Raw genomic sequence first — 25,051 nt, 5'->3', positions numbered from 1 at the left:
GAATTAAGATGAAAATGTCTGTTAAAAGCAGGAGTTGAACACGCTACCAAGAGCTTAACCTGTGTCAGGTATGGAGCGCCCGGGATCTCGGCAATAATCCCTGCCCGCTGGAAGCAGCCCCGTGCCGTGGCGGGAGCCCTTGCGTGCGGCGGCTTTCTGGGCAACGCACACTTGGCTGCAGAACTTAAATAATTTGCTTCTCTTTTTAGCACGGTGTCTTTTAAAGGTGTTTTATTTGTTTCCATTTTGTATTAAATTAAAATGAAATGGTTCAACTGTGTAGATTTAATCCTGTATGAACGTAACTAAGTTTGAATCCGTTTAGCCTATGTATATGTGACTAAGAAAAGAGCAACAGAGTAGGGGGCTCTGCCTTTTGTTTTACTTGAATCAAATACATATTGGGGTTTCAATTAGAAGTGAATAGTGAATGTCACGCTTGTTTGTTACTAAGGTGACTAGAGTATCAAGGTTATGTGGATGTTGTAGTATTATAAATGCAAAGATAATGTAGAAAAGAAAAATAGTTGTGTTGGCTAAAATCATCCTGTTCCTGTAGCATAAAGTTGCACACTGTCCTACATTTCGATTCTCGTTCTATTAAATTACCTATTTAATAATTTGAACCCAGTGTTATTTTTATATTATATTGCAAATGTGTGACTGTGAGGTTATTTTTAAGATATATTTATTAAGGGAATGAATACAATAAGACAAGTCATTGCAGCCCACATACAGTTCCTTGACTTCTCATTTTATGATGTTTCAATTGCATATGATTACCGAATGTAAGTTTTAACTTTTATGGGGGTTCATTAGAGATGCAGCTGTGTAGAGAGAAATTCAATAGAAATTTGTTTTTTTTTTTTGTTTTTGTTTTTTTATTTAAGCTCTAAAAGGGTAGTGAGATGGAGCAACTTGATGGAACATAATTCCAGGCTTCCTTGTCTGAGCTTGGATGCACAGTTCTTGAGTTTTCGAGGGCTTAGCGGTACTGGTAATGGAAATTTGCCTATTGCTAATGATGAGGAGAGGCATGTCAGTAGTGAGAGGTCTGTGTGCTTGGCGTGAGGGAAACCAGAGCGTCTCAAATCAAGGGCATTTGCCTCTTTTCTGAGTAGGACACAGAAGAGGTGGGATCCTCAGCTGGGGCAAAGCACTAGGATGAAATGCTTTTTGCTCCTCTGCAAGTCAGAGTTCTGGTGGAGAAATAAGGTTTCAGTGAATCTGCAGCATCCTCTCCTAATAGGGAATCTAAGGAAAATGAACTCCCTAAAAGAACAATATTAAAACCAATCTTAGTGAGCAAGTGCTGAGAAAACAATTTTTGGGGCACATTTAAAGGAATAGATGTGATAAATGATAAATCTACCCTGCAGTTAAAATAAATGCTGTGATGCTCTGCGTGAATACTAAACAGGAGCACAGCACATCAAGTATGGTTTAGTTGCATTATTTATTAGGATAATGTGTTTGTTTTTAATGTATTAAAATGTAAACATCTGTAAATGAATGATCATGCCTCTTAGGAGGAGGAGCCCTCATATTCAAAGCTAATTGTGACAATTAGCTGCTCATGTAAAGTGTGTTCCAGATTATAGACTATTTATTTCCAAATACCAACTTCTCATAAGGTTACAAACCAAGATCCGGAGCAAAGACATGCTTCTCGGGGAAGAGGAAGGGGAAAGCACTTTTCTTCTCAAATTTTATAGGTTGATTCCCAGTCTTTGATGTGCCAGTGCACACTCTGCAGCCCTTACTGCTATTCCCACCCAGCTCCGAGCCTTTCCCCGCTCCGTTCTTGAAACCATAGTGCAGATAGTAGGGTTGCTCGAGTGTGCTGCATCCGGGGTGGGCATCTCAGTACACCTCTGTGGAAGGAGGCTTTCCAGTAGGTAGGATGTGGGTATCATGGTAACAGCATGTTTTCCTCTTTGTTTTCCTTATTTGTGGGGAGGGGGGAGATCTGATGGTCACTCCTGGGGTGTGATTTGGCCAGGATCCTCAGCGCGGAGCCTGGCACCAAGGTGACGGTGCGGTCCCTCAGTGGTTGCTGTCACGTCCACGCAGGCTTTGGCCGAGTGACTTTTGGTGGTGACGTTTCTGGTTAGTGTCAAGTCTTGTGGGATGGAAGAGCCGGATTTGCCATGCCTCAGGGAGGGAACTGCCAGTTTATCAGGCGCTTTGTACCCTTCTTGCAGGGAGGAAAGGAGGGACCGGCGGTGGCACTGCAGTCGAACGAAGCTAGAGTGAATTGCTTTCCCTCTGCGGGAATACAGTGGCCTGCCCTTATCACTTCATCCCCAGAGAAATAGTTTTCCTGGGCTGTGCCGCCTCCCACAACAAGAGAAAACAGACCAAAAGCAATGAAGCACACAATTACATAATGAAAAACAATAAAATGCGTCTTCTAATATGTACTACTGGTGACTTTATAATAAAAACTAAATGTAATTACATTTTCAGGTATTCTGCTGTGTGATAAACTCCAGGAAGAAGTGAAGAAAAACTTAGAAAGAAAAGACTTTTTGTTTAATATAAAGCCCAGACTTTGAAATGACACATAGCAGGGAATAAATGTCCATCATCTATCAAATGAGGTTTGAATGGTTTAGGTCACACTAGACAAACACTTCTCACCCTAAAACCTTCTTTTCATCTTCATTTATCAGCAACACCTTAAGCTCGTGCCCCTCTTTTCTTTCCAATCTCTCTCAAAAATAATAATCTCCTTGATGCCTACAAATCACTTCTGGCTGGCATTCGTTAGGCGAGTTATGAGCTATGGCTTCTGCTGCTCTGATAAACTGTGCACTTCGTGGCTTTCTCATCCTCCATCCCCGCAGGAGCGGTGTCAGGTGGGAAAGGTTTGGGCTGCAGAAGTGGTCGTATCGGCAAGAGGAGCGCTGGGGCGAGAGGGAGGTAAGGTGGGAATTGAGGCAGATGTGCCCACGAGCAAAGGGGATGCGAATATGGGTTGTGGGAGTCTGAAGGGAGGAAAGATCTGAAGTTTGCAAAGAAGCCAAGGGAAGAATAAGCATTGCTGAAATGGGTGTTGTAGAAATGGGAGGTGATTAGCAGAAAGAAGTGAGAGAGATAGGGATTGACTTTCAGAAGATACAACTAGTGCAGCAATCAAGACTCATGTGGTGCAGACGCATTTCTTGATCGATCGTGCGCAATTTGTCTAGCTGTAGAGGCTCTGGGTTTGCGCGGTGGTCTGGGCTCACTGGGACTGTGGAGCTGCACGAGGGCTGCAGCCCCGCCTCAGTCTGTGGGCCAGGACTGGGTGCAGCATCTGGAGGGTGTTGTTAATGTGTACGTAAATCTGAGCTGTCAGATTTGCAGCTTTAAAACAAAAAGGTAAAGGTCTGTGGCCAGGTTTGATAGGAGGTTTGTCCTCTTCTGCAGATCCCCCATGGATATTGCTCCTCGCCATGGCAAGGGCTGCCCTGGTGCTCAGTCCTATCTTCAGTTTGTTTTCTCAGTCTGCAGATGAAGCTACATTGCTGTGTCTTGTAATTTCTTCCTAGCTACTTCTCTCAGGTCCTTCGCTTCCCTTTGAGCAAGCTGTTCAATCCCCTCTCCTGTTAGGGAGCTACTTCTCTTACTCTAAACCTTGTCCAGTAACTCTTAATTTTTATTTCTATCCTTTCCTAATTTATGATGCTGTTCTTGGAGCATTAACTCTTCTAAGATACAGTTTTTCTCCTCGCGTTGCTTGTGTGTTGCTTTCTGATTGGTTCTTTCTTCTTTTAAAGACACTTTTCTGGTAGCAGCCCCAGCTGCCTGGAAGTGGTGTGTCCAGCAGTGCAGCCCCCTGGTTTTGAAAGGCCACAGACAGTTTTCCCTCATTTTCTGCCTCCCTCCTCCTTGTTCTGTGGTTCTGGGATACGAGGCAACAGACATGGCTTCTGCATGACCACCAATTAATGTTGATCTGTGTGACCCAAAATTACGAGTTAATTAGAATCACAAGTTTGCGGTGGCAGAGACTCACTGTAGCTGCTCTCCAGCTGGGGGAATTCCCAGCTGAGCAAGTAGGTGCGGGCAAACCTAATTAACTGATGAAGGAGGATTCACCCATTTGTATGAGCTGGTCACACATCGTGGAGTATCATGAGGTAAGCCAATTTCCTACCCCGATACTCTTTTCCACTTCTTTCCTTCACCGTTTAAAAGCCGTAAATCACTTATCTGAAATGTATTTAAAGAGAAGAATATTTTCCTCTGCATTCCTATTTAATGCTTTGTAGCAAGTACAGTCAGGATCACTCATGTGCTAAAGCAGGAGAAATATTCTTCTTTGATACTGTATCTTCATTTTAGGCAGTTTCTATTTTACTCAGTTCTTAGATGATGATTCTAAGTTCTTAGATGCTGCTTATTCTGCCACGAAAGGAAGATGCAAAACAGGATATTTTAATATTACTAATAATGAATGTTTACATAATTAGTTCAATTACTTTGTTCAGCTTGACATTTTGTCATTGTGGACCTGTCTTCCTCTCTTTTTTTAAAGCGTGTTAACAATGATGGGAACTGCAGGGGTGGTGTTGAGAGCCTGTTCTTGTAGAGCATCTCCTGGTAAGGACGAAGAGTCCTCCCCGTTCATTCCTCACCATCTCCGAGAGCTTCTTCTGCCTTTCTCAGGCTTGCCATATGCGTCCTTACCCAGTATGCTTAGGAACATTTATTTGAACTGCTTTAAAATACAAGACTTCAAGAAATTTTATCTCTGGTAGATGCTAAAAATTGTATTTTGCCTGTAAAATGAAGAACGTGCCTTTAAATGTGGCCCTTAAGGTTTGTATGAGATCAGGTCGTTCACCAGTTGGGAAATTCTCCTTAACTGTGTCATAAGGGCGAGTTATTCCTCCAATCTGTAGTTGCTGTTGTGTGACGTGTTTAGTGCGTAGGCTTGGGGTATACATAGCTAGGAAAAATGCTGTTCTACAAAGATGGTTTTTGGCCAGAAAAGAAAGTGAGGAGGTTCTTGTGATATTGGAAAAAACAGAGAGGGTTTTGTTGTTGTTTTTGTTTAAAAGAAAAAAAAAGACAGGATAATTGTGCTAATTGTGTGAGCGATGGAGCGGCTGAAGGAATGGCTCGTTTTCCTGTTATGTCACCGCTTTGGCTTTCTCATTCTTGTTCCTCTGTTTCTTCAGAAAGGCCCTGCAGATAGCAGAAATTAAATTAGTATTGATATAACATTAGACACTCCTATTAATATTGACAGCCTGTCGATACCGTTGTGCTACTTTTGTAATACGGGATGTTAACGGATAATACTTTAAATAAAAACACGCTAATCTTATAATCGCCGAACGCGTAGCAGGGGTCTCGACTCTGCGCGCTGCTCTCCCTCCGAGCTCCCCTCATCCTCTTAGTCCAGCGGCCATCGCCAGGCTGCCGGCTGCTCCCCGCGCGCCAGACGTCCTCGCCTGCTGCCTCCCCGCTCCAGACTTGCTCCTTTCGGCGCGTGGCGGAGGGTTGCGTCTTGCAGCCTCCTGCCCTTCGCCGTTCCCACCTCCCGCGTGGCAAACTCCCTCTCCGGAGCATGGAAGGGGGCCGTAATGGATACGAGTGCAATCGGTGCTTTTCACATCAGACGAGCCCCTTTTTTTCCCTCGTGGCTTCGATTCCCTCAGTTGCCGCGATGGCAGTCTCCACCGTGGTGGTGTTCGTGGTGGGGGCCGATGTCCCGCGGGCAGGGCCAGTGCCCGAACGGTGGGGTTTTACTGCTGGGCTTTTGACTGGGTGATGTTGCCCTCTTGTTGCCTAAGTGCATCTATGCACCGTTGGTGGAGTCTTAATAAATGCCACTCGTCCTCTGCTTAGCAGGATTTCAACTCGAAGGTGCTGCTTTGGAAAGGTGGATGATGAGCAAGGTGTATCGATGAGGAGCAGATAACGGTCAGGGCCACGGAGAGCATGGGCTGGAGAAGCAGCGTCCATGGACAGGGCCATGGGCTGGGTACGCGAGTGCCGTGTTTGCAGAGACTGTACCAGTTTGCTGAGGGGAAAGAGGAAAAATGTCTTGATAAAAGTGGTTTGGGAAGCTGGGTGCAGGAGGCGTTGCAGGGATGATGTAAAAGCAAGCAAGCAAGCACAGAGTCCCTAACTGACCATGTTCTTTGAATGTGCATAAGAGTACATGAGATCGGAGCTGTGTCCTTAATCTGTAGTGCTTGTTTTGTTACTTAGCGCATGTTAGTAGCTGTGCATTTCGTATGAATTTTTTATTTTTTTTAGTCTATTGTGAAAATCGCCATGTTCATCAGAGCTAAAGTTATTTGTTAAATGGTGTAAAGAATGTGCATTAAACAATAATGATTACTTTAGTAAACACAGATGTCTTTGTATTATGCAGTGGGTTTTCTGCGTGAATTTGTACAAGTCTGTGAAGCAGAATTTGCCATCCACCTTGAGAAATGGGAAACACAATACATGTTAATTGCTTCTCTCTTGGCCCCCCGCTCCACCTGCTGTGCTGCTGCAATCTGTTGATGTAGTGCTGCAATCTGCAGCCCGCGCGGACGGACCCGGCAGCGGAGCAGGTTCCCGCTTGCAGATGTGTGCCCGTTGCGCGAGGGAGCGGGCAACAGTTTTAACTTCTGCGTCCTTGTTTCCTAACTGTGAGGATATTTTTAAAAGGGGGAGGGAAAAACCTTTATCTTGCTGAAAACCATCTAGTGATGATCAGTTTATTCACCGCATTATTAATGCTTATTTGGACGTTGCTTGGACTGCTGGGTTGAACAGCTTCCCCGTTATGTATTGAATGAAATGAAATACATGTCACAACAGCAATGCTGTGATGATGACAACCGTCCTTGGCTGTGCATCTCATTAGAAGGATATACATTTTTCTTTGTTGTGTGTCTGTGAATGACAGAAGTTGACAAACATCTTTTAAGAAGTTGCTGTTTGGAGAAAGTTTCATTTGTGGTGCAGAAACCATGAGGAAACTGCAGAATATTGTTATGAAGGTAAATAACTATTTCTGTACACAGACATTTTATAAATCACCCTCCTCTGCTATAGCATTTATTTTTTACTTTATTGTTGCATAAACGTTGAAGGAGATTCTCATCTGGATCACTTATTCTTATAAAGAAATCCCAGAGGGTTCAAAGTTCAGTTTGTATTGAAACTTGCACTTAAAACAGGATTAAAATCCTTGTATTTCACAGTTTTAAAGACTGAATTGATTCTCCAAATGCACCACATTAACTCCCAGAGGACAGCTGAATTTTTCCATAATGTTGTTTTTTTGGGGCAAAGAGTTATTAGCTTTGACAGAGGAAAGCTACTCGGGAGGAAGTGTACCAGATAGGGGCTCAGGTTGCTGTCAGCTCAGCAGTGATTTTTGTGCTTTAAAACACTCATTTTGAAGATGCACGATATGTTTGCATAATTTATGCCCATCAGACTGTATTTCTGCAGGTTGCTGGTGTTGGCCCAGTTTAGTGTTTGCCTAACTTCAGAGCATGAATACTGTCTCTGCTTGCCGCAGCGGCGTGGCTGTGCTTAGGTATCTTGGTTAGACCGTTTGCAGGTGACTTAAGGAGCAACAAAAAGCTCGAGATTTTTTGGAGAATTTTCCCAAGTTAAAGATGTTTGCCATTCTGGCTGAAATGGCTTTTCATAGTGAATTGGAGAAGAACATGTTGCGTATTCAGTGGCATGTGCATGACTCTGCTGATTTCGTAGGTGTTGTATGGATGCCAAGTAAGCGCAGTCTTGACCCACAGAAACTTGAGAACATGATTGAGAAACCCGTAAGAAGAGGCAAGCATGGACTTGCAGCAGGGAGGAGAGGAAAGAGGTGGTAAGTCCCCTTTTCCCACCTTCCTGGCTCCTCCAGCGCTTGCTGTGGCAGTGCTGGTCCAGCCCAGCTCTGCATCTGCACCCAGGTGCTCTTCAGCATCCTGAAACCAAGAGCAAAATCGCTGTGGAAAATCATCATTTGGGGAGAAGCGAGTACTAAAGGAGTTCTCAACTTACGCTCACCCCTGTGTCTGAAATTGTTTTACTTTTGCTACAAGTAACACCTAGGATTGGCAGTTAACCTTGCAGGCACTGTTAAATCTGTATTTTTGATTGCGGCAGCTGGGGTGGAGTTTCCTTTGGGAATTGAAGGAGTAGGAAGTGTTGTTTGTAGTTTTTTGTTGTTTTTTTTGCTGACTGGTGCTAATGTGTAGGTGGGGATGTGCTGCTGTTTTTGTAATACTTTTATTGTTTATGGAATTGTTAGTTAATTGATGGTAACAATGCCTGGAGCCTGGGAGAGGTATTCTTTTATGTTTGCTCAAATCAGAACAAGTAAATAATTTTGTAACTTAAAAAGACATTCCAGATTATTCTCCATAGTTTATTTACCTTGTGGGTCTAGTAGCCCTTGCATTGAGTAATTTCATCCCTCATTATCAAGTTTCTTCAAATTTATTTGTGTTATTTCTAACATAACAGATGAGAAAAATTGTTTTCAAAATTCAGAAAACGTAACTGTAGGACCCCCTTTCCCCCCCCCCCCCCCCAATTGGCCTGGGAGCTCAAACAGGTGCTACACCTGAACTTGCTTCCAACTAATTTTTATTAAAGAAGCGAGGTCTTAAGTCAATAGCGTTCTTTTTTTAATTGCAAAAACTTAAGTGCAAAATCTAAAAAACCGTAGGGTATCTGATGGATGAAAATGCATCTTTGAACTCCCGTTAATTGCTTCACGGTTTACTCGGAATAAAATCTACTTGGTAACTTTGTCTTCCACATTTATCCAATGAAGTAAAATTCAAACCAGCCCACAAGCTAGAGAATGTTTTTTATTTATATGTGGTGTAGTTCCATCTGGTCCACGTTAAGGACCCCAAAAATACATATGATTAGCTTTATAGTTCACTGCTAAAGGTAGCAAAGCTGGCTTTTAACATTTTTCAAATTTGCAGCTAGCATCTCAAAACATTTGCTGGCATTTCCTGACTGTGATTACCAACCAAAGATTTTCTTGGTTGTCTCTTCACTTTTTAAAGTATGTTACATAGTTTTCTTGCTTAAAATAACACCGAAGCCTCTGCTGTTCCCTTTATAACTGTTGGGCGAACCATCTCTGTGAAGCCTGGTCAGTCTCCAACCCCAAAGCCCAGTGTTGGGAAACTTCAGGTAACACACTGCATTAAAGTAGTGAAATTTATGGCTGTCACCAACACTGAGCTTGCGCTCAATAAAATGAAATGCCACACATTAGAAATAATAGGAGAGGTGAGCGATGTTACTTTATGATGGTTAAGGAGAGGGTTTAGCGTATGTGACAAAAATCGGCTCAGAAATGCCCCCTGCGTGCCCAAAGGGGGTAGAGTACGCAACTCAGTGAACTTACCCCAGATTAGGTCTCAGTCATTGGCGAAGTCCTGTATTCCTAGTGAATGAACGATTAAGACCTCAGAGCAAAAAACCCCAGCCTTTTGCTACTAGATTTAGGCCAGAGTGTCTCGTTTTCCAGCTCTTTTTCAATGAGTGAACGTTTGTGTCTGGAGCTCTTCCACACCAGAAGACAGCCCAGCGGTTTGGCGATGCCCTGGTGGAGGCTCAACACCCTCGCCACCCCCAGACAGGTCCAGAGCCCCCATCTAGGGCAGCGTGAAGGGTTTCTCTGCCCACACTTAGGCTCGTATCATACTTTCCGCTTGGAACGTAAAGCTGAAATGGGGAACAGCTGCTGGCTTGGCTGCCAGCTTGTCCCGAATGGCACCGTGACGCAAGGCTCTGTGTGTATACGTTTATGAAATACAGTTTTAATAACAGTTCTCGCAGTTGCGAGCTTTTCTTACAGTGTTGGGTTCTCCTTTGCCTGCTCTTACGCCAAGTCCATGTTGTCGGCTGACACTAAAATCCTGGAAAAATGCCATGTTTTCTTCTACAAAGACACATGTTATTATCTTAATACTGCACCTCTTTGCTACCTTAATACTGTTGATCATGTCCATACAAAACCCAGGCACAAGGTGTGGACTCCCCTCTCCATCCCCTCGCATCGCTGGAGAGCGCTCCCGCAAGCGCGTGGCTTGTGCCCAGCCCGCAAGGGCGTTTTCCACGTGCGACTTTCCCTGTGCCTGGTAGTTATTTAGGGAATCTTTCTCGAAGTGCAGTATTTAGAGCTTGGGAAGGCTGCCTCTTAACCTCAAGTATGTCCAGAAGTGTGTAGCAAGAAGTGCCAAGGATTTTCAGGAGTTGAACTGGAGGTGTTGTTTGAAGTTAACCATATTTTATTTTCTCAAACCCTTTCTTGGGACTCAATTTATATAGCGCTGTGATGGGCAAGTATAAACATCGCGATCAGATTACAGTACGGGTGAAATAGGTAGACTCATTTTCTTTTTCTTTTTTCACAATAAAAATCTAAGAAATTCGGTTGCTTACCTTATAAAAGGCACATTTCTGTTGCGGATTAGCCGCGTTTTAATAAGGCAGTTACTTATACAGTAGTACATTAGCAAAGTGTCCTCTGATTTTTATGTAGCGAATGTTTACGTGCAGATCCGGAGAGGCCTGACCGTTCTCCCCCGGTTGTTAAGGTGGAGTATTTGGGTCAAAAAAGCCGTCGGCGGGAGGCCGTGCCGGCTGCGCCAGGGGCAGGTGCTCGTCGCCTCGCGGAGCGTCGGGCGCTCGGGAGCCCAGAACGCACTGGAGTCGGAGCGCGGGTTTTCCCGCTACGGGTGAGCCGAAAGCATGTGGCGTAGTGAAGTTTTATGACTTTTTGGCACCATTTTATTGTGATTTGCGTGTGTCGAGCGAGCCGGCGCCGGCGCCCGTCCCGGCGATGCCGCAGCCGCGGCGGAGGCGTCCCGTCCAGCCTGCCGGGGAAGCTGAGCGGGAGCTTTCAGGGCCGCTTAAAATTATAATTTCGGATAAAAGGCTGTGTAATAACTTGAGAAACGTGTGAGGAGATCTTGCATTAATACTGTATAAACCTTCTTTAACTTCAGGAAGCTTAAAATCAAATTTGGCAGAGCTTACGAGGGCGGCGAACGTGCAACCACTCGACTCCGGGAGCCGCCGGAATAGCCTGACAAACTTGCGGCTTTCTCTGCTTCTGTGCTATTCCCTGATATTAAATGTGTCTGCTCAGGTAGCTGGAGTGTGTTTACTTAAAGAGATGTGAAATAAGGGGCCTGTTACTCTGCTGTGTTAATGCACCATCAGTACTTGAGTATTTTGATTCTTCTAAAATGCTGAGTTCTTGAAAATGAATATGTGTAAAAATATGTAGCATGAGTTTACCTATTTTTTTTAGGTATTTCAATCTCATACTCTTTGTAGAGTGTTGTGGTTGTTTTGTTTTTTTTTTTTTTTTTTTGCTATCTCTTTGGGAAAAATGAACAAGCGTACCGCTGAGAAATTTATGTTCCCTTCTCCAGTTTATTAAAAAAAGAGGTAGTAAGGTAGGTCAGTTGTGGGACTGGAAGGATCCACTGACTCATCTTCTGTATAAAGAAATTCAGATGTATCGTGACCTCAGGAAAGTGAATTTTTAGAGCAGTTGAAGTTAGAAATCTGGGATAAATTCGGATGTTTGAAAGTCATGGTAACAACCATTTGTAACAGTGTATCATGTTCTATAGTAAGATTGCATAAGGGCACAGAATGAAGCATCTGATTTTTCTTTTCTTTTTTTTTCCTTTCCTTTTGGCATTCTGTTTGTGACAATTACATGACTCTCTATTAACTGTGTGTGGAAGAAAGCAGTGTTATGAAATGAGGAGAGATTTCCTTCATCTGTTACTCTGTAGGTAATTTTTGTGCTTTTTCCAGTATTTAAGTACCTCTTAACTGCTTGCTGTCCATCTGTATACCATTCATAGTACTGTAAACTAGTATATGTAGCATGACCTTGTAACTTGCTTTGTTTGTGCATCTGCCAGTACAATATGTTGTCTTTCCTTAAAATGCAAATATGCTACACGCAGTACAGAGCTCCTTAGTCAATAAATAAATTGAGGTAAAAAACTGTACCTAATACCCATTTAATTTAAATTCATTTTATAAACATAAAGACGCCTTTTAAGAGAAGCTTTAATTCAGACTAGCACCTTGATTTGTGGTTGCCATGGAGAATCAAATCTGTCATTTGACAAGAAAAGTCACCCATTTATGACAGCACTTTATCTTGTCTCTCCAGGGGAAGAAAATGTCAAAAGTGAGAGCAGAAAAAAATAAAGCCTTGAAACACCAGAATTTCTTGATTTCATTTTTATTATTCAGCTATCATATCCTTTCTGATAATAGCAAGTTGGTGAAAATAAATAATGTTCCTACAGTAAAATCAAATATTTCCTATTGGAATGGACAAGGCTCTTTGTGATTGTCAGTGCTGTGAAGTCTGGCAAGAAATAGTGTTATTAGATAAACCCACAGTGCCCAAATCCCATTTTCTTTTCATTACAGTGTCAAAATAATTATACCTGTGTAATTTGGGTAAGAAATTGTAGAATAAGTTAAATGGTCCATTGGAAGAGATTGCTCTAAGCTTGTGTTCATTATAGGGTGGGTTTTTTACATGCTGAAGGAAAAAAAGATAAAAATTATTTATAATTTCATTTGAATAAAAATGTCTGGTTACTCTTTCATGTTCTTTGCAACAAAACGAGGTGGCAAGTGCTGTATTCTGTTGGGTTTTTACATGTATGGGTCTTTGACAAAAGCAGAGTTAAAAGGGGCAGGAGTTTTAATACTTTTTGCGTCTCAGGTGGAAATCTCTGAAGAGTTTCAGAGACATTAAATGAAATTGATTATTGTCTGAAAATTTTTTAAAATGATTTTTATTTTGTGGGATAAGAAATGGCAAGGATTCAATGTTTTCAGGAGTACAATTAGCTATTGCAAGTGTTTACGCTTGTACATTTAATCCATATAGACACTAAGTTGCCCCCAGGGGAGAAACACTTACTGTAACATTGCATGACTTTTTACATAAATCTAAAAGTGCTGTTTAAATAATGAGACTAAAATAATCCATTCTGTGCCTCTTTCTTGAGACAGCTCTTTTGCCTTTTGCAGTATTATACGGTTTGATGTGGTTCAGGAGTAATCTTGTATCAATGAGATAGCATTATAATAGAAAGTCCTTCAGTGGTTTAGTGTAAATATTGGGCTGGTAGGGGAGCTGCTTGCTGGAACAGTTGTGCCTGGAAGAGATTACAGAAACGGAGAGAAAGGAAAGGGTCGCAGTCTCTTTTTCTTGAAATTGGCTCGCAGTGCTGGATCCATAGCCAAAGCTAGTTGGGATCTGCTGTGAAAAAGCAGGCAGCACAATAGTTCCCTATTCCTGCTTTCATACAGTATCTGAAGCCAAATTCTGCTCTTAAATACTTATGTGTAACTCTAATTGACTTCACAAGGCAGCTACCATGCCTGTCCAGCGGCAGATTGTGCAAGTAAGTGATACGTTGTATCCTGCGGTTCCTAAAAAATATATGGTATTGCAAATGTCACCTTATTGGTGAAATAATTGTAAGGGTTTTTTTTCTTTTTTTTTCTTTTTTTTTTTTTTAAACACATATTAACATCATGTCTTAGAAAGTGTGTTATCGTGGGCTACCAGAATGTGATAACTTAGTTTCTTGTGAGACCATCTGGAATAAGAGAGGGTGAATTAAAGATGCTCTCTAGGGTTATGGAATCTTAAAGATATTAAAGGGTTTGATTTCCATAATGTCTGCCTCTCCTTTTGCCCAACTGTTGATATAATCTGCTTTAAAATCGATTTGCTGTCATCATGTAATCAAAGCCTTAATTGCATCATCATTGACTTGAGGATTTTTTGCTGATAAATTTGCGTGGCCGATGGTGAAAATGTTGTCAAAAGGAAGCGAGTGTTTAAAAATTTCACTGGATGTGCTGTGTCTTGCATATGGGCAAAAATCTTCGCAAGTGCTGAAGTAATCCGGGACTCCCTGAATTTCAGTGGGAGGCTTGAAAATGTTTTCCTGTGTTTACAACCTTGAGGCCTGATACCGTAAACCTTAACTTGTTCAAGTGGAAAATATCCAAAGGAGCAATAAAAGATGGTTATTTAGCATGGCCTCGTCAAAAAAGAAGATCTTTTAAGTATGTAGTCCACTCGAGATTATAACTCTGTGTAAGGTGTTGTGAGAAAAAGGGGTGGAAAAGCTGCTTGTTGCTGCAGGATTGCAGATCCCCCGTGTGCCGGATTCACCTCCCATAAGCTCTGTCCGGAGCAAGGCTCCACAGGGTTTAAATATTTTTATAAATGTAGAAATCTTGAGTAACTTGTCTATCTAGTTTCCGACGGATGCCGTCTGAAATGGCTGATATCCTGTCCTGAAAATCACAGATGGAAACTTCGTCTCAGCACCGCGCTACGGCAGTAACGAAATGAAAGTAACAGAGTCGCATTTACATTGCAGAAATAGTTCGCTGCAGTTTCCTGTTCGAGCTACCGGCTGTGCTGCTGTGCCTGGTGCTGCTCGTTGCCCCGGCGCAGGGGCAGTGCTCCAGCTCTGACCCTCGGAGAATTGCGAGCGCGGAGCTAGTGCTCTGCCGTTACCCAGAGATGCTGTTTGCTACTGTAAGTACCGGTACAGCAATAACTGAAGCAGCAACCCCTCTTTGATGCTGTTTCAACAAAGGTTAACTCCTTCCTCTTGGCGTTTGCAGTTCTTTTTAGTCATAGCAACTGCAGTGCAAGCTTTTTTTTTTTCCTCTTTCAACTGGTTTTTGCTGATTTATTTAAATCACATTTTTGTTTTAATAACCTGTTTCTAGAAATGTGCTTGAATCTAAAAAGTCTGTTATATAAAACAGCACCGCTCGCATGTTTCCCACGTTTCTGTACGAGTCAAAGTAAACACATACTTTGGGAAGGAGAATCGAGGACTTTGTAAAAGAGAGTACATACTGAGCGCTAATCAGACTGTGTATTAACTGTAAAGGCCTTTTATGGGAGTCCTTGAAAGAGAAGAAAGAGCAAATTATTGGGGAGGGTGGAGAATGGTGTGGATCAGGGTAAAAATGCAGTGCTCCGCAGTTTCTAGTGCAGTCCCTTCCCCAGAATGATAAACACTATTTAGATGTGTAGCAAAAAAATGAGATATGCCACTTGTTTTGAATAACACCTGTGACTTTCTCTAGAATTTAAAACGGGCCAGAAATTGAGCTGGTGGGAGATGCATGTATGTTCTTGGAGCACCTCGAGCCGCATTCCTGTATGGCTGAGTTCAACCCAAGAATTTAGCAGGCATGTTGCTGTGCTAATAGCTGCTCCCACTCCCGGGCAGCGGAAGGATTCTTATTGACTGACTGCCGTCGCAGTCAAGTCAGGTTTAGAGAGTAAATATGTGGGTTTGCAGCGTTTGGTTAAGCCTTCCCAGAGCACACGTTGATCTCGCCAAGTCTGCTGGAGGACCTGGATAAAAACAAATGAGCACATAATGGACAGTAATGACAGCAGAACTCTTCAGAGCGTAGAGAATCCTTCTTTTTATATATTTTATTGTATACACATGTATATATGTGTATGCATGCTTATATAAAATATATATATAGCATATGTGTTTGTGTAGGACTGCCACGCTGCAGACCTTGGTGGCACTGTGCATGAACTGCCGCAGCTTGAAGAGGGAAGTCTTGCTGGAAGGCAGATTTCTGGCAGATGTCACAAGCTTTTTTGCAGTGCTGCTGCTGGTTAGCTGCCTTAGCAGCAGTGGTGGCAGCAGGTACCCCAAGGAAGAGAGGTAGCTCCTTGTCTTTCGCCGAGCTGCCGGTTGCTTTGTCATTCAAGTCGGTCAAGTATTCAAGGTGCTCTGAGGGCACTCGAATACTGCTAGTGGTCCACAGGTGACCATGTGGGAACCTCAGATTTATGGTTGTTTGAGTGCGTTTCTTCTCAGAAGTTGGAACTGCTGCCAGATCCGGTAAGCCTCCATCCTGCTCCGTCATTGGCAGCCAGCGGTGCAGCCCAACCATGTCTTGCACCTATCGCTTACACTATGTGCTGGAGATATGTCTTGTGGATCTTTTGTTGACTGAAGTTGGGGGTCATATTGGTTCCTTACTATAGGCTCTCTGATTATGGCTGCTGCTTGTTATTTCTTTTTGTTTCCTTTTTTTTTTTTTTTTTGTTAAAGATAGAGTAAGAAATTCTCAAGAAATGACACATACTAAAAGCAGGCGTATGTAAAAAGAACCTTCAAGGTGGTGTAGTCTGGCACTCGAGATTTGGGAAAGAGGAGCATTAAGGTGGCATAGGCCACCTTAATCTTGCCTGCCAGCTATATACATTGTGAAACTCTCTTGACATGAGCATGTTGTTTTGGTTTTTTTCCAAGGAGCCTTGTTTGGGCTTGGGCACGTCATTCAAACCGAAGTGCTCACAGCTTGCCACGTGTTGGGTTGTTCCTCATTTCTGCATGCCCAGCATGAGACACCTGGGGCCAATTTTGCAGAAGTGATAGGGGGTTTGCAACCGCAGCTGAAGCCAGTTGGGGCTGTCCTCATAGCACATGGGGTGCTAGGAGCCATAAAGACAGTGAGTCATGGTGGTCTCAGATGGGTGGTTCAGATTATTGGGCAACTCCAAGCAGTGGCTGTCAATAGCCTCCATTTCTCCTTGTCTCAGTTTCCAGCAGCAAAATGGTTGTGATGGCATCAAACTTCTGTGTAAGCTGAGGTGAAGAGAACCTCATATTGCAATGAGGGAACCAGTGAAATGGCCCAGAGGAGCTTGGTGATTTTGTATTCAGCTCGGGATTTGGATAGTACGCACTAAATAAGTAGTGCAAATGACTGGGAATACGAATTTTATAAGAGTAAAAACAAATCTGTAATAACTACACAGGGGATGGGAGTCCTGTGGAAAAAAAGCGATTGCGTAATTGAAGAGTTGATCATAGTAGACATACCAAAGGGTGCAAAGGAAGACTGCATGGGCAAGCTAACTGTTCATGTTGCCAGCTTTGCTGCCTAGATTTTGCAACCTTAACATTATTTTAATATAGCTTTAGATGTCATTCTATAAAGGATGTACTGCAATATGTTAACATGCTGTGCCATCCTACAGTTAGGGCTTGTAATAAGTCTTTTTTTTTTCTTTGTATTGTCTTTGCCAAAAAATAGCTACTTTTGAGCATTGAAATAAGTGTTCGTATTACTTCATTTTTTGTTTGATTCTGGGTCATGTATGCCCTGTCTTGTTACAAGATCTCAAGGCTGTTCTTCTGTTCCCATTGGACCTGGGAGAAGCAAACAGGTATAGTCTGTGCACATTGTAACGATGGCTGTCTGGGGGCAAGGTATATGGTAGTGATGGTGAGAAGGGCTGGAGGCAGAAGAGAGCATACAAGAGCTGTCATAACAACTTAAGTCAGGCTTTTGCAGCTCAAATATAAATATTTGCAATATGTGATGTTGGTGGGGCAGGTACTAGAATTAGATATTTTTGCCTAGATGTTATAAATCCTCTTGGGTCTGCTTTTTGAGAGGGAGCCTTGTGAAGCTTGATCAACTCGTAGTCTAAGAGAAGCAGCAATTTTCATGTTATGTGAAAAGTTTCTGATGACAGGGATTTTTTTTTTTTCAGTAATTGGAAGAGATGATATGCATTTTTTTTTTTTTGTCCTTTCCCTCATAGATGGGTATACCCATACTGGCCTCATCCAAACTGAAGTGAAGATGGGGAGAAGCATAGAATTCCTCTCCTCATTTTAAATGTCCAAATATAGTGGTTCAAGTGGGCTCACAGACTAAAATTGATGTTAGCAGGTTGCTGCATGGCTTTCAGTGTGAAAGATGCACCCTCGATCCTGAGATTCTGGTCTTATTGCTGGCGGTTTCACCAGCTCTCTGCACATCTTGGGACAGCTCATTTAAACTCTCTCTACCTGAATTTCACTATGTATAAAATTAGATAACCTTTACTGACTTTACAGGTTTTGCAGCTGATTTGTGTACGTATTCAGGTGTTCCTGGGAGCACCAGCACGTGCCTTATTCCCTCTATTTTGGCTCTGGCAGTTGGATATGAGCCATTGCTGAGGACCGGGCAATATGAATCTTACTGTTTTTAATTAATCAATTAGTGGACCTGATTGAACAAATACATGTCACTACTGCAAATGTCTGGCAACACGAGACGGTGCTCTGCTGAAGCCTGCGTGCCATTTCAGAGTGGTTTGGTGCGATGTTTGCTTCTATGAAAGCTCCCTCACGTCCCGGGCTTGGGCAGCGTTTCCCAAAGTCAAGAGCTGGTATTTCCCTCGTGCTGCGGGAATATCCACTCTCGACACCGTGAGCGCTTCCCGGGCTGCCTACGCTTCTGCCCTCTCCGCGCAGGCTAGTCGCAGCATATGTGCCTCAAGGCCGGCACTGAATTTCTTACGCTGCTCTCCATGTGGGGTGGAATTTAATTATCTCGGATAAGGTCCTCCAGAGCAGCCCTTTAAAAGTCCTATATAAAGATGTTGGTCTTAAGTAATTCAATATTTCAACTGCTCTGTGCTGGATTGATTGATTGATTAATGGAGGACTTCATTTAATTAATCTCGGGCTTCACTAAGTCACATGTGTTACAGTAAATACTGTGATGGCGGCGATAAAGGGGGCGGTTGGGAGCGGCGACTCCTACACTTGCTCCGCTCTTGCCTTTGGCTCTGCAGCAGAGCTGCTGGTGCAAAGTCATCATGAATGACTAGGTTCGCCTTGGTAAGCCGGGGCTCGTACTAGATGCATCTCTTTGGTTTTCTATGTATAGCCTGCTAAATATATTTCGGATTGCAGGCAGACGTGATACTTTGTCACTTCCTACATGTGTGCATGTGGAGTGAGACTTTTTTTCCCCTAGCCCCAGCATGTACCCGAGCGATTTGCCTCAGATTTTGGATTCTATCATGTTGACATGTCATTCCATATTGACAGATACAATATCTTCTGTTCCTATGCGGAGTCCTGCCTTTGGCTGTCTGGGTACGCTTAGTTTGTTCTTCACCGGCGGAATTTGCCATTTGGGGAGCCCGGAGAGCACCGCGTGCCGGAGGCCCTGGGACGAGCTCCGTGCGGCGCGCGTGGGTGCTGTCGTGGGCCCGCGCGTGCCTGGGTGCCCCGTGCCGGGCCTGGCTGGGGGGCTGGGGGCATGCACGCGGCGCAGTGCTGCGTTTTGTTCAGTAAGCAGATGCTGGCTATGGGGAAAGCCTGGCAAACTTTGGCTGTGAGAAGCTGCTGTCACAAAAATCTCCAGAAAATGCAGGTTCCAACCCAAAGCCTGGTGCCTTGGCCATGAAGGAGCTGTGGTTGGAGCTATGAAGTCTCATCTGCAGGTTGCTATAAATGTCGTTCCTCCTCCCCTCTCTCTTCTTCCCCCCACCCCAGCCAAAACCCTCAGTTCCCTGTAAGTTTCCCGTGCTGGTCTGGGCAGATGAATGGGAAGTTGTGCTCTCCTCTAAGATTTTTAGCGTCAGTGGTAGTGGCCAAGCTGGCCCTCCTCCTCTGCAGGAAGCTGCTTTCAGCACTGGCGTTTGCTGGTGATTTCACGTCCCTGTTCACCTCTGCAGGACGTTTGGAGAAAGGGTCAAGAAGAGACAGCAGTTGCAGGGAGCTGAGGAAGGACTTCCAGAGGGGTCTTCGTGCTTTACCCATGTTCTCCTCTCCTGGAGAAGTGTTATTCTTGTATATTCTTGTATCTTGAATGGATCTGGATTGGAAGGGGGTGATTAAAAATCCTGACACCCAAAACTTTTGTACAAACATTCCTAAATCTGTCACTGAACCAGCATGACATAAATAAGCAGGCAGAAACGAGGCACGGCGCCAGGGCGATTTGCCCTCGCAAACCCTTGACGGAGGCAGGAATTCAAAGCTGCATCTCTTGCGTCTCGTTCCAGTGCCTTACCTGTGAGGGCCGTCTGTATGCTTCCTCTGCATATTACTCTAACGTTGGGGTAATGACAGTCAGCAAATCTAGGGATCAGTCACCTTTATCTGATTTCCCGACTTCTGTGTCCCGTCTTTGTAATAGATAGCGATAAATGCAGTTGTGCACATACGAAACGCCCCTGCAGCAGTCACACGCTGCTTTTGCACGAGGGTATTAGACGTGCCGATGGCTAGATAGGCGAATGACCAGATTGGCTTCTGCATAAGCAGTTGCACAGCAGCTGAATGTGCTTTTTCTTTTTTCTTTTTTGTTTTTTTGCCCCCCCCCCCTTTTTTTTCTGAAAGAGGAGCGAAGACTTGCCTCGTGGACAGGCAGTTTAGCGATGCTGTGATAGGTCGGCGGTTTGTTGTGTGGTTAGCTTGGTTCTCAGACCGGTGTGCTGAAAGGTAATGGGGTTCACCGTGAAGAGCGCTTTTTCTCGGCAGGATGTCTAACTATGTGTTGCCTCTGCTTTCTCACTTGCTGGTGTTACAGAATTTAGTCATGGCAGAATATTCGATGGGTAGCCTTTGATAAGAGGGCTTTTTTCTTTTGATTTTGGTCATTTGCTGTAATACCGTGAAACGCTGATGGAAAGCGAAGTGCAAACGATCCCTGAACGCTGAGGCGGTGGCTGGCGCGTTGAGCGGTGGGAGCCTCGCGGGGCGCGTGAGCGAGCGTGCCGTCGCCTCGCTCCGCAGCCTGCCATCGCCTGGACCGCTGGCCTTTGGGTCGCGGCTCTTACTGCTTCGCCGGGGTGTTTTTTGCTGCAGCCAGCCCCCGGCGGGTGCCGCACGGAAATCCCGCTCCGTTTCGGTGCCGTCTCTTCCCACGACCACGCCGTACGGGCGCCGTCGCTAGCGGGAGTTCCTCAGCTTTTGGATGCCGAGTTGCTGCGTCGCTCATCTGATTAAATTGTGTTTAATGAGCTTTGTGTTTTGTCCTTTCGTTTCAGCGAAAAGATTAGGGGGGAGGCCGAGATTAAAAACTGCCCAAACGAAGCTTCACCAACTTAAAACACGCATGTAAAACCTCTGCAAGATGCCTTTTATCCTGCAGCCCCTTGATCTTCCCTCGCGAGCTTTCCGAGAGCGAGTAGCGCGCGGAGGTTTCTCTTTGCTCTCCCGCGCAGCAGCCGCGTGCCCGGCGCCGGGCGCGTCCGCGGTGCGGAGGGAGCGGGCGGGATGCTCCCGGCGCGGCGAAGCGCTCGCCGGCTCCCTTGCCGGAGCAGAGAGTGAGTGATTTCCAGCCTGGTGGGCAATGCTCGTGTCCATGCGTAGCGCAGACGGACCACAGTAGTAGGCAGCTGCATGTAATTTTGAACTCCACTCATTGAACTGTAATAAAACAATATAAGCACTGCTTGGGGGAAAGATTGGATGCAGTTATCCTTACACAGGGCTCGGGCATATGAAAGCAGTGCTGGCTGACAAGAGGATTTTGAGATTTGATTTTGATTGAATTGCAGAATTGAACAGGCCAGGAATGTCAGTGGAAGGCTAAATGCCTGTAGTGCCATAAAGTTTTATTCATGTGAGGCTTTCCAATATAAACTAGATGGATTATTGGAAAAGGTGTCAAGGGACGCGAAATAGAAGTGCCCAAAACATAAAATGGGGGTATAAGGATAAAATTACTTCTTGCTTAGTATGTAATTAGTGCTCAAAAATGTTTTGGTTAGTTGTTTGTTTATTGTTCAACATTTTTAAATTCATTATGCGATATAAAATAGAGTTTTCAGTTCAGATCAGTCTGTGGCAGCAATTCATATTGCTTTTAGAACAGGTTAAAAAAATAGAACACTGTCTCTTCTTAATTTTTAATTAAAATTTAGAAAAGAAGGATCTTCTTAAAAAAAAAAAAAAGAAAGAAAGGAAAAAAAAAGAAAAAAAGACCTCCACAGGATATGAACACTCAGCAGACACTGAAAACTATTATGCTCAAAAACAAGAGCGGGATGTGTATTCACATACCACAACACACTGACTTATTTCATAGCTCAGTAATGCATACGTAATTAGAGTCGAATTTGCATAGGACAGCTGATATCCAAATTTATATGGCATTAGAGACAGCTTCACTCATTTGCAGTGAACTATGAGCAGTAAATAAAGTTGCATAGAAGACTGTATGTGCGTTAGCAGAAGTGTGTTGCATTTTGTGTCCTAATTCTTTATCCATTTACGGAGTTCTGTCTCAGTTAACATTTTCCCTAAACATACTCTAAATTATATATGTTAGGACTGCAGAAAAATAATCAGAGCTTTATTCTACATCCATTCATTTAGAATTATAAAATAAACAGTAGAACAGCCTTGTTATAATAAGCTTTTTTTTTTTTATTGTTGCATTTTTTGGAAAAAGGGCTTGTTCTGTTAATCTTGCTTTAACCAAGAACACGAATACCTTTCTATATGTGTATTTTATAGGGAGGTATTGTGTGGTGTGTACAAGACTGTCAAGTTTGGATCTCGAATCACCGTAAAATGCAGGCTTATGAAATTGTGTTTAAATGCGTACAGAACAGCATATATGTATATTCTCTAAGCTAATTACCTGAACTGTAGTATTCTTCCATTTCAGTCCCTCCTGACAGAGCTTGCGTTAGCGTGTTTAGATAGTATTTATATGTAATTTTTTTTTTTTTAATTCAAAGGAACCACCCAAAAGGTATTATTCACTGCAAAGATTTTTATGGTTTTTGAAGTGTTCTGTTGAAAGTCTGGCTTTGTAAATTCGTCAAGACAGACATACCACATCCAGTGCTGCTGGGGACTCTGCAGGGATTTGTTAAACTTTTATTTCCCCGCGTGTTCTATGAATCATTCCTTCATGATATTTGGGGTAATTTTGTTGTTATTTAGGTTTCCCGGAAATGAACGCGTTGACTGTTTGACTAATTAAATAGCAGTTTAGTTATGATGGGTTTCTTTGAAGGAAAAGGATAAAAAATCCCTCCCCCCGCCTCCCAAAAAAAAAGGGGGGCAAGCAGGCTCTGTGGGCGCCCCAGTCCTTGCGTGATGTGTGGTCAATAGAGTGACTTTTATTTTCTTCTTCTCCCCCTTCCCTTTTCCCCCTCTAGCTGCCTTTTCGCAGGGGAGGATGCGCGAGCCGGGGAGGGCAGGGTGGCACCGCTGTGTCCCCGCCGCCGTGCCGGGGCGCGGGAATCGCCGCTGCCGCGCTCGGCCCCGCTGCTTGGAGCATCCGGCTCGGCCTCGAAGAGCCGTGTCAATAGCTCCCCGGGTCACGGTCCCAGCCCGGGAGTCGCTGCGGGTTTTTCCCCCCACCTCTGCCCGTCTGGCGACGTGGCTCACGCTGCCGCTGCCCGCGGCCGGCGAAGCCCTGGGCGCGAGCCGAGCCTCGGCGAGGAGGCGACGCGTGTCGCTGGCGGGGACGAGCCGGGGAGGCCGCTTCTGAGCAAGCCGTGTGTCACTTCTGTGGAAGGAAGGATGAGTCACGTGGCCGTGTGAGTTCGGATTTTTATTTGTGGGCTTTTTTTTTTAAAAAAAAAATTTTTTTTAATTTTTTTTTATTTTAACTGAATGGTAACTTCTGCAGTGGCAAATGCAGGCTGTACTGGCTGGCTGATTCCCGTAGGATGAGGTTGCCATGGCTCATCCTGCTTGGTTCAGCAAATCCAAACTACTGACAGGCTCCTCTGGCAGCACATAACCAAGAATCTCTGGGCCCAAGATACTGAAATAGTTAATTTTTTAAAATTTATTTTTTCAAGGTATCTTATCATTTCCAGTAGTTTCTCTAAAGCTTAAGAAAGAGGAGGGGAGGGTCTTTTCTGTTTCTTTTTCTTCCCTCATTTTATTGACTGTGCTAATTATCTCCTGCATGATGTTTAAGCAATAGTAGGATATGCAGACCTGCAATTTAAATAAGGAGGGGATAAAAGGATGATTTTAGACAGCTTTAAAATCTTTCTTCTATTCAAATTCTGTAGTTTTTCCTCTAAAAAATCTCCTTAAAGTACAATTTAAAAATGATAACAGTGAAACCTGCATATAGTGTATTACATTTTTAAAAATTAAATAAAATAATAGTCCATATATTTTTCTGTTAACATTTTAAAGAAAATCAGCCTGTGGACCTAACTGAAGTTAATTGGTTCAGCATTTGGCACAAGAGTAGGTTAAAATTCATAAACTTTAGCTAGTGGTAAACTCTTCTGTAGATGAAGAGTTTGTTTTTTTTTCAGTTGGGATGGGGATGAACAGTTGATTTAAGTAATTTTTTCTGATTCATTCAAAACTGAGAAACCAGTACAGAGCTGAAAAGATAGGAAACTTTTTCCTTTTCCCCTTTACGAATAAAATAAAGGTGTGAGACGATGAGATCTAGTAGTTCTAAGATCCTGATATATTCAGTTTCCTTATAACAGATTATGTTCGGTAAATGTTTTACATGCATAAATGCATAAACTTATTATGTATCCAGCATATTTAAGTAACTTTCATTTAATAAATGAAAATGTTTTTTTTTTTTTAATTTTGATGCAGTTCCAGTTTTCAACCAAGCAGAGATTGAGACAAATAACAAAATTAACAGCTAATAAAAATATTCATCATTTTCTAACATAGTCAAAACACAAAACTCAAGAATAGGAAAAATGTGTGAAATACAACCTCTTGTTCAGCAGAAAGATCTTACTTTATTAAGTTGCTAGCCAATTAGAATCAATCGTCCTTTAAGAAAATAAATGTAAAAGTACAAATATAAAACAAGATTAAAATCAATGATTTAAACCATGTTTCCTGCTTTCTGATATAAACCATGATTAAAATCAGTGATTCAAATCGCTTTGATTTAAATCAAGCTCATGCTCAGGGTGGATTAGCTTGTGGTCGCAGACGTCATCCCTTTAAAGATAAAGGCGGCAGTCCAAAGTGCTTTCTCAGTCACTTGGCCTGGTCTATGTAAATGAGATCTATACTAAATTACATGGGCAGGATTTCTGATATTGCCTTCTCGTATTTCTCGGCTCATTTTGGAGAGGCTCCTCTGGAGCCAGAGGGTTTGGGGCAGGAAAGGCGGCGTTGAGTCCCCTTCTGCGGCGGTCTCTGCTTTAGCTAATGGGCTTTTCTAGCGCGGCCAGCGGGACCGCTGCTGTGACCCA

At 43.4% G+C, this 25,051-nt stretch overlaps 1 protein-coding gene across 11 annotated transcripts in view; it reads left to right on the top strand.

The window, feature by feature from the left end:
• The window catches only part of FOXP1 (forkhead box P1), a 376,121-nt gene that overhangs the window by 57,714 nt on the left and 293,356 nt on the right, over positions 1–25,051 (top strand). The window contains exon 3 of one of the 11 annotated variants that reach the window (XM_064519189.1): positions 14,430–14,590. The exons of 9 other annotated variants lie outside the window; for them this stretch is intronic. The gene's annotated coding sequence lies outside the window, so the exon portion shown is untranslated. Of the gene's footprint in view, positions 1–7,730; positions 7,838–14,429; positions 14,591–25,051 lie in introns of those variants that run through there. One more of the 11 variants, XM_064519194.1, reaches the window with a different exon arrangement.

This window comes from Dromaius novaehollandiae, chromosome 12 (genome assembly GCF_036370855.1).
Source record: "Dromaius novaehollandiae isolate bDroNov1 chromosome 12, bDroNov1.hap1, whole genome shotgun sequence".
Taxonomy (NCBI): Eukaryota; Metazoa; Chordata; class Aves; order Casuariiformes; family Dromaiidae; genus Dromaius; species Dromaius novaehollandiae.
Note: the sequence above shows the minus strand (reverse complement) of the source record. Positions and strands in the feature narration are given on the sequence as shown.